At 34.8% G+C, this 10,270-nt stretch overlaps 1 long non-coding RNA gene across 1 annotated transcript in view; it reads left to right on the forward strand.

Annotated features, from left to right (window-relative positions):
* Nucleotides 1–10,270, forward strand: part of LOC115289233 — a 39,211-nt gene that overhangs the window by 14,549 nt on the left and 14,392 nt on the right. Inside the window, exon 2 of the long non-coding RNA XR_003907493.1 lies at nucleotides 8,464–8,579. This is a non-coding gene — a long non-coding RNA (uncharacterized LOC115289233). The remainder of the gene's footprint in view (nucleotides 1–8,463; nucleotides 8,580–10,270) is intronic.

Here is a 10,270-nt window from a genome sequence, read left to right on the forward strand (position 1 = left end):
TATGAGATGGTGAGGTAAAATTGTCATTTATCCTCAGAATTGAACTATTTCAGCTCATTTATCCAGAAGCTTGAAGGGTTCTCCTCTCTGTGCATGGATCAACAGATAGTGGTACGCGAATGTATGGACAGAGGGTAACGCTATTTTATTAACTTCCATCATGGGCTCCAGTAACATTCCTTATAACTCTATAACTTTTCTTCATTAACATTGCTTAATGGAGATTTACCTTACCTACTGTAATAAAATAATTTAATCATGCTAAATACTATGAAATGTAGTTGAAATAAGAAAGCACAAATTATTACCTAGAAAGTAACAAACAGTGAAGACCTTGCAAAAAATATAGGGATTATATAATTTGATGAAGAAGTTTTAGAATTCATTAAAAAACCCATCCTATGGTTTGTAAAGCAGTTTTGAACAATGGGGTTCAAAATTTTGGAGGCAACAGTAGATCTTTAAGTAGTAGAAAGAAACAGAAAATGTAGAAATGAACGTGCTTAAGTTTTAATTAACTTGTGAACACAGAAGAAAGGAAATGGATAATTTTCTAATAAAATGTTAGGTTCTATTCATCAAAGGAGAAAATGTTTGTCCTCCTTGCAATGCTGGGAATTGTATAAAGAAAAGCATTTTATAAATACAAATAATGCTTGATCTAAAACATTATGCAATTTTATGAAATGTAAGTTCTTCTTCCAGGTACATCTCTGATTTCAGGAAAATAGGCAATATATTGGTTTACATACATTTCGAATTCCTTTATTGTTTTTAAACTTCCAAGTCAAAACATTACTTAGAATGGGAGACATACAAGAAGTATATACATTTAAAATTACAAATGCAGATAATTGTCCTTCTCCTCAGTACTCTGAACAACAAAAAACTGCTAAACAAATAAACAAAAATCCCCTCTTGCTGTTGAAAGTTTAATTAGATTGAGCAGCAGGTTTTCTTAGCACTGATAACACTCCTAATCATTCCTGACTCAGAATAAAAGAATTGTTGGAGGTTTATTAATTGAATAAACTATTTTTTTCTTTTTGTCCTCATTTAACTTTACTCTCACATTGTCCAAAACATGGGGAAGTTTAGTTACAAGTACCAGAATGTAACAAAGTTTTCTACTTAGCAACCAAGTGGTTTGTTTCTGTTTGGTTATCACACAAGCCCAAGGAAAGTGAAAGTATTAAATTATGAATATGCATTTACTGGAAAAAGCAATTATGATGAAGTATGCACAACACTGGCTTTGGAGTCAGAATGGTTTACATAACACAGGGTTGGAGGCCAGTGTCTGCGTTCCCTAACAGTATGGCCTCTGATAAACACCTTAATTTTTCTAACCCTCAGTTTCTTTAAGTGAAAAGTGACATAATCACACTTCAGGGGTCTTCTGAGTATTAAAAGATACAACATATGTAAATCACTCTGCACAATGTCTGGCTTTTAGGCACTCAAACTGTTAGCCCTCTTTTCCTATGATAATTAAAAGGGTTGGGGATTATACCCTAAAAGATAAAACTTGATTTCATTTTGGTTTTGAAAATTGATGGTTTGTATGATAAGTAACTAGTGGGAAAACTTTCTTACCAACTTTAAAGATGCTTCCAGAGAATAATATCCACCTAGCCCTGTTCTTCTGTATACCCACATGCTTTGCTTTCACTCCTAGATGGATTAACCCTCAGAATAATTATCTAAAGCCACATCTCGAGCCCTCTTACCTACTGAAAGTCACCCTCTAAATCATCCTTATCTTTCGTAGACATCAGTTTTTCTCTTACATACTGGATCAATTCCACTGGCAAACATCCTAACATACATTTTAAGTCTTTTCTTGACCATAGTGGTGTACCAAGGACTGTAATGGAAGCAGTTTCTCAGTGTGCAGGCAATATTTAGAGATGATCATATAATGCTGTATGTAATATGCTATATAATACATGTGTGTGGTTAAAATTAGCACACTTATTGCTTATCCTTTCTCAAACATTATTTTTATATTAACATTAATTCCTAAAACTCCAGGCATACAGTTTCACCAGACTCATGAGAACTGAGGTACACACATTCATTTTGGGGATTAATTAGTAACAGGTTGGAATTATTTGAGCATGCTTCAGTGAAAATCATATCTCTAACCCCAGTACATTAAGGTACAAAAAAGAGACAAAGTAATAGATAAATGCATTTAAATTACTACAATGAAAGGTCTAAGAAGAGGAAAGAAGTAGATGAAGAAAAGCCTCTGTAAGGCTTAGAAAATGATTTGCACACAGATGACAGAAAGTAACTCAGTTCTGCTTTTCATGTTTATAATCTTTGTTCTACCTTTGCTCATTTCGAATATTCTGTCTAAACACAGGAATATGTTGGAGCACTGGGGTGTTCCAGTCATACTGATAACAACCACCAAAATAGACAGATACTTATTTACTTAAGGAAGCAATAAATAGAAACATGATCTCATATATGAGATTAAAAAATACGGTTGAGCAAGAGGAAACTGTTCACTAGTTCTTCACAACTCTATGGATGATCTTTCTGTTCTCTTTTTAGCTCAGTGAAGTGTTTAAACTTCACAAAGAAAGAGAACAGCTTATATGGTTAAACCATCTTTGAGAACTGTACTTGTCAGTGATATGAGTGAATGAGTGTGACTCTTCTGAAATTGTTTTCTGAGATCTACATACAGAAAATCTCTCTTGGGAGCATAGTGATGATATCAAACTACACACTTAAGCCCTTTCAGCTCTAGAAGACTTCACTTACTTTTAAGTTTGTTAATTGATGCATTTTTGCAAGATTGTCAGACTGCCCCAACTATTCCAAAAGAAAATCTTTTTGCTCATGAGAGTCTTAAGAATGAATTCAATATCTCATCCATAAGATGACTGTTTTATTCTTATCCATATTTATTATCTGCCCTTTGTACATTTTATCACTCTAAAACATTTTGCTAGCATGATCTCATTTATCATTTATTGCCTCTCTTATCTTTTGCTACTGGCAGGACACTCAGTGAATTGTGTACCTTTTCAAAGTAACACATGCTCTGTGAGGCAAGGTGCCAAATATCACTCTCCAGGTTACCTTCTCTTTCTCAAAATACTGATTTTCTTCTCTGAGGTTGATCCAAGAGTCCCATGATATTGGTGGCTGTCTACTGATCTCCCCAATGAGGGGTAGCCCCCCTAGGGTTCCAGTCATGGCAAGCTGTCATGGCTTTAAAAACTGGCACACACTCTGTTAGGAAAGAGAGATTAAAGTGTAACCGTGCTGTTTCATACTTCACTGCTAATACGTTGGCCATCTATTAAAAGTGCTTTCTTTGGAGGCATAGACTGCTGTTTCTGCTATAATATCACCTGTGTGTTGTTTAAAAATCTTGTGGTGTGGAAAATTCCACACAAAATAACAATTTGTGGGAAAAATATGATGGGAAGATTTATGCAACTACTTGTAGCAAGAACACTAACAAATAACTTTTTAACAATATTAAATAAGACACTGCTACACTTAACAACTTATTAAATTAGTAATGACCTTCCTCTTAAATCAATAACCATCCAATGATAGTTTGATGGAAAGTGTGGAAGGAGAGGATTGCAATAACTTGTTCTTAGAGAAGAACAAAATGTATAAATATGTTGGAGAACCCCCAATAAACACTTCTAGAATAGAGTATGTGGTGGGAAGAAGAATGGCAAGAGACTGGCATCTTACTTAGCAGGTACACCTCCGTTTGTTTTAATAAGCAGTATACTCATTATAGTCAGAGTCAGAGTCACAGTTACAGTTACTATCAGCAGTACAGAAGTCTAATACAGGTTCAGCTGCCCTCTTAGTAGGGCAGAATATGCATGAGTTAAGGAAAATCGAAAAGAAGCAACAAAGTTTCATTCCTTAAGTGTTAAAACTGACAGTTTTCCCCAATGAACCAGAGAAAAATAAGTGACCCCACCTTCTCATCCAGGAGTCCCCCAAAACAGAGTTGAATTTTCAGGAGTTACCATTATTAGGGTAAAGAGTTACCATTATTATACCATTATTAGAATATAATATGTACAGGTACCAATTCTCAAATAGTGAGCAAGAAATAAACATTTGTAAGAACTGAAATTTTAAGTTCACATATATTAATTCATTTAAACATTTTATATTATCTCATATTTAGCTCATTGTATTTTTAATTTAAAGATGGGTAAATATGAGATATTTCTAAATTTTAGCCAGAGTGCCAATAGTCAAGATCTTTAAAATTGATTTTGTAACAAAATTAAATATGTATGAAGTTTGAAATTGTATTTTATTACACCACTGATGTTTTTATTTTACTTTCCACTTTTTTGGTCTTTTGAACTATTTGCTATGTTCTTTTATAATAGAAAATAAATATTTGGAAGGTCAGATTTCAATAATTGGTATTCCTAATTGAGAAATTTTGAGGGCCAATAACAATGAAATGGTCTGATTTTGGTTTCATATTTTTAATTTTGGTTTATTTTTGAGAGACAAAGAGCACGAGTGGGGAAGGGGCAGAGAAAGAGAGGGAGACACAGAATCTGAAGTAGGCTCTAGGCTCTGAGCTGTCAGCACAGAGCCCAATGCGGCCTTGAACCCTATGAACTATGAGATCATGACCTGAGCCGAAGTTGGACACTTAACAGATGGGGCCACCCAAGCATCCTAATGTGCTGATTTTATTTCACTTTAAAGATCTCAGCTACTGGGGTGCCTCAGTGGATCAGTCAGTTGAGCATCTGACATCAGCTCAGGTACTCAGGCCATGATCTATGGGTCTAGAGTTTGAACCCCACATCAGGCTCACTGCTATCAGTGCAGAGTCAGTTTCAGGTCCTCTCTGACCCTCCTCTCTCTCTCTCTGCCCCTCCCCTGCTTGCACTTTCTCTTTCAAAAATAAACATAAAAAATAGCAACTACTCCATGCAGCATATACTATTATGAGCTATACTTTACAAATGAGAAAACTGAGGCTAAGAAATATTATTTATGTAAATCTTCTATATTACAGCTAATCCAGTAGTAGTAGATCTGTGATTGGAATGCAAGCAATTTTATTCACATCCCTATGCTTTTAGGCAATACAATGTATTAAAACATATAATTAAATATTAATTGAGTGTATATAAGATAAAGAAATACAAGAATGGGTAAGTGAGCTAGAAAGATCTACAAAGGAGAAAATGACTGCAGAATATGGCTCTAGAAAAGCAGAAGGTACAACACCTTAAGAAAGAAAGAACTTAGGGAGAAATAAAAGGGTGTAGAGAGCACAAGGAAAAATAAAATATGTTCTCCTTCCTGTGACACAAACAGCAAGAAATTCGGCACCATATTACCTTAGGATTCAGAATTAGATTGACTCTTTCATAGTCTGAAATGTGAATAGTATAGGATCCATGAACATCAAGAAATATAAGAATTTCAATAATCATACCATAAAAGCGGTGACCCACCATGAACTTCAGAAATTCAGATTGGAAGCTAATCCCATAGTGAACAATCAGTAGTTAGGGTGATTACATTATTTGAAAAGAAAGTCAGATTAGGCACTTATACAGCCTATAAGATACATATGTCAATTAGTAAGATAATGCTGTTTTATATTATTTAATGATATTATTTAGTAAATAATTCCTAGAAGAGTTATGAAGAAAGCTAGAGAAATTCATAGAAAGATAGGCTTGCTTGGCTCAATCAGAATTGCATGTGACTCTTGATCTCGAGTAGTAATTTTGAGCCCCACATTTGGTATAGAGATTATATAAATAAGTAAAACATTAGACAAAAAATCCTTGATAAATGCTCTTAATAGAAATAGTATGTATTTTTTCTTTCTCCAAATGGACTATTAGTTTAATCTCATATACAAAAGTGTTTTCCTGGAAATACATTAACATAAGCTGCTGCAGGAAACAATTTATTTGCATCAATGATATAGTGAATTGCTTAGAAAATACTTCTCTTGGGGTGCTGGGGTGGCTCAGTTGGTTAAGTATCCAACTATTGACTTCAGCTTAGATCATGATCCCAGAGTTGTGGGATCAAGCCCCATGATGGACTCCTTGCTTAGTGTGAGCCCTGTTTAAGATTCTTTCTCTCTCTCTCTCTCTGTCCCCTTCCCCACTCACAGGCTCTCCCTCAAATTAAAAGAAACATAGAAAATACATCTCTTTTATAAGCAGTACTATTAACACTTTTCCATGAAAAAATTGGGCTGTTGAATTCATTGAATTTTTTTTTTAATTTTAGAGAGATTGTGTGAGTAGGGGAGAAACAGAGAGAGAGAAAGAGAGAGAATCTTAAACAGGGACCACACTTTTTGTGGGGCTCAATCCCAGGACTCTGGAATCATGACTTGAGCCAAAATCAAGAGTCAAATGCTCAACTGACTGAGCCACACAGGTGCCCCTGAATCATTGACTTTTAATGGAACCTCAACTTCAGAAATATTTAAAGAAACAAAAAAGAAAAAAAAAGAGAGACAATCTTTGGACAAGGAAATATATTAATTGCTAAACTGTTATTGCAGACAAGTCCATTCGTTATTACTGCAAAACAATTTTATTAATATGAACATTTATATAAATCAACTGGAATTAATCAGTATATATTTAAATCACTATAAATTCTATCATAAAGAGTTGATATTTTATTGAGTGGTCTTCTAAATACATGTTGAATAGATGGTAGGTGATAGATGATAGATAGATAGATAGATAGATAGATAGATAGATAGATAGATAGATAAAGGAAGAAAGGAAGGAGGTGAGAAAAGAAGGAAGGAAGGAAGGAGAAAGGGAAAGGGAAAAAGAACATTAATATTGATCTCTTAACGTGTTGCCTCAAGACAAAAAGACAGGAAGAGAAAAGCCATTCTATTTCTTGCTCTAGTAGTGATAGAAGCAGCTGCAGAGGCCAGTGGCTAAAAGTGATGGTGGCCTCCGGTAGAATTAGTATCCCCAGTAGGGACAGTGGTTGACAGACCTGTCCAGTGGTAGCATTTGTGCCTCCATCAACTGGAACATGAGCATGCATCCCTGGGTAGCCCAAGGGACAGTGGCAGCTGTCTGATCTCTGAGCAAAACCTTTTTAGTTTTGTTGTTCTTTTATTCTTTCTAAGAATTTTGTAATTTGTTTTCTATAAATCTCTCTGCTTGAAATATCAATGGTGGATTTTGCTTTTCTGATTAGACATTGACTGATACAGATAATGGAGCGGTGAGGTGGGGCAGGGCAGGGCTTGGCAAGGTGGTAAAAGATATTCTTAATGTACCATTATTAGCAACCTTCTTCCCTTTAGGTTCTTATATTTTTCTGTTTCGATACCTGGGACATTTTGATATAAACCAGAATTTGGTTGATGATGTAAACAGAAAATGCCAAGTTACATTAAATTGAGCCATGTATTAAAATACTGAATGCAGAATATACAAAAAAGAAAAAGGGCCACTGAGGCAGGAAAAAAAAAAACGATTAAGAGGGAAAGTAAGAGAGGTAAGACAGTAATGATAAAAAAGAGCAAGACAAACCAGGTAGAATTAGGGTGGGGAAATGTGGGAGAAATACAGGGTACATCTTTTGTCAAGTTTAATGCTTTTAAGCTTGAGTTCTGCTTTGTGAGATGCCAGAATCACAAAGCTACTTTCTTATTGCTTCCATTTGCTTGGTTTAAAAAAAAATCCGTTTTTAAAAATGTTTACCTTATATCACTTTAATTTTGTTTTCTGTTTTGTTTATTCATAGCATTTAGTTGGCTCTTGATTTTGAGTCAAAGTAAAATTTTATTTTCCTTTAATAGATAAATGTGTTTAACTTCATTAGTTGCTAACACTGATGTATTTGGTCTCTTCTATTATAATAATTATCTATAATATTTCATGTTTCCTGAGTTTGTCTAGGTTACTTTGCTTTTTAAAATGTTTTGATATTTAGTAAAGTTGATATTTTTGTTCAAGTGATTAGCTTTGTGCCTTTTTACTTTTTTATTGACTTTTAGTTTTTTGTTTGTTTTTTGGGTTTTTTTACTAACTGGTTTGGCAATTTTTAAGCAAATTCTTGAACCTTCACTTGTTGTTTAATTAATGTATTCTTCTTTTCTCCTTCCTTATGCCTACTTTTTTTTCTTTTGTCTTGATTTTTAAGCAATGTCTCTGGTTTTCTAGGGATGACAAGATGAATCTTTAATTTATCACAGCCTAAATATACATAATAATAAGCTACTTCAAATGACATAAAAACCATTTGTATGTATAAAATATTTACCCTCCCAACCAATTTTCTGTACTCAACAATGTATTTTTATTATTTTATTTTAAATAGACAATCATATTTTATTCAAAGATAATAAGGAACTTTTTTATTTAACCAGATATTTCTTTCTTTGATATTCTTCATTACTTTCCTAACTGGGAACTCTCTTTCAATTTACAGAATACCTGGCTCCCTTTTGTTTCATGGGGAATCTCTGCTCTTGAGTCCCACTCCTAGTTTTCTGCCCTCAGAAATTCTTGGTTCCCAGGCTTCTGCCGACCCAGGACCGCTGCAGTGTAAGCATTCAGTGTTTACTAGGTTTTAACATTAATAAAACAGCATGAAACACAAAGTTGCAAAGTAGTATTTTGGATAGTTATTTCTAAATCTATTCTATAAGTGAATGTTATTCACTTATGCAAAAACAATAAAAGAGGGAAAACCTTTGATATATAAGCTGAATAAAGTCAGAGCGTTGGAGATGAATAAATAGTTTCATAAGGAGATTTTGAATTTTGAATTGATAGAAATTTCAGCATATTGCAGAAGGCATTAAAAGATCATCTATAGAAAGGTTTCCTTAATACAAAATGAGAAGTGGAATAAATCTTAAAAGCAGACATCAAATTCTCATTCCCTAGTTCTAATTTACTGCTTACTTTAAAACAGTTATTTTTTTTCTGTCTCATCTAAGTTCTTTTACCATTCTGCTTTTTTCACTACCTCCTCTGTTCTGCCCTCATCCATGCTACCATCATGGATCACCTGAATTACTGCAGAATAACGCCTGCCCCCAACCCCCAAAGCCTTGCTCCACCCACGCTGGCATCCCTGATGTTCCCACTCCTGCCTCTGTGCATTTTTGTTTTCTGTCTTCTTTGCTTGGCATGTTTTCTTCAGGTATTTGCAGGGCCCATCATTCTTTTCTTCAGAAGATCTTTAGTCAAATATTGATTTCCCTCAAAAGAAAGCCATCATTGGCCACTATTCAAATTTGAAAGCCCCTCTTTATTTCCCCTCCTTATCAATTATCACTATCTAACTTGCTCTGTGTCTAATCAGTTATTTATCTTGCTTATTGCCAGCCTTCCCACCCCACTCTTGTGCACGTAAGCTCTAGAGGAGATAATTCTCTTCTGTTCTGTATGGTATCCTCAGTGCCAAGAGAATGAACTAGCATAGAGTACATACTCAAATAAGCATCTGTCGGTTGAATGAAAATATAAACAATAGTGATACAAAAACTAAGTATAGAACATCAACATAACTTTATAGACTAAAAAACCCCAAAATAGACAAGCATATAAAATAAGCAAACTACAATCTCTTTCTATAGTTTTCATCATATAGGTCTTTTACATCCTTGGTTAGGTTTACTCCTAGGTAAACCTAGGTATTTGATGGTCTTTCGTGCAATTGTGAATGGGATCAGTTTCTTGATTTCTCTTTCAGCTGCTTCATTTTTGGTGTATAGGAATGCAACTGATTTCTGTACATTGATTTGGTGCCCTGCAACTTTACTGAATTCATTGGTCAGTTCTAGAAGCTTCTGGTGGAGTCGATTGGGTTTTCCATGTAGAGAATCATGTCATCTGCAAAAAGTGAAAGTTTAACTTCTTCTTTGCCAATTCTTATGCCTTTTACTTCCTTTTGTTGTCTGATTGCTGATGCTAGGCATGATCAGGGAAACACAAATCAAAACCACACTGAGATCCCATCTCACACCAGTCAGAGTGGCTAAAATGAACAAATCAAGAGACTATAGATGCTGGCGAGGGTGTGGAGAAATGGGCACCCTCCTACAATGTTGGTGGGAATGTAAACTGGTACAGCCGCTCTGGAAAACAGTGTGGAGGTTCCTCAGAAAACCATCCATAGAATTCCCTTATGACCCAGCAGTAGCCTTGCTAAGGATTTACCCAAGGGATACAGAAATGCTGATGCATAGGAACACATGTACCCCAATGTTCATAGTAGCAATGTCAGC

The sequence above is a fragment of the Suricata suricatta genome, chromosome 4 (genome assembly GCF_006229205.1).
Source record: "Suricata suricatta isolate VVHF042 chromosome 4, meerkat_22Aug2017_6uvM2_HiC, whole genome shotgun sequence".
In the NCBI taxonomy this organism is placed as follows: Eukaryota; Metazoa; Chordata; class Mammalia; order Carnivora; family Herpestidae; genus Suricata; species Suricata suricatta.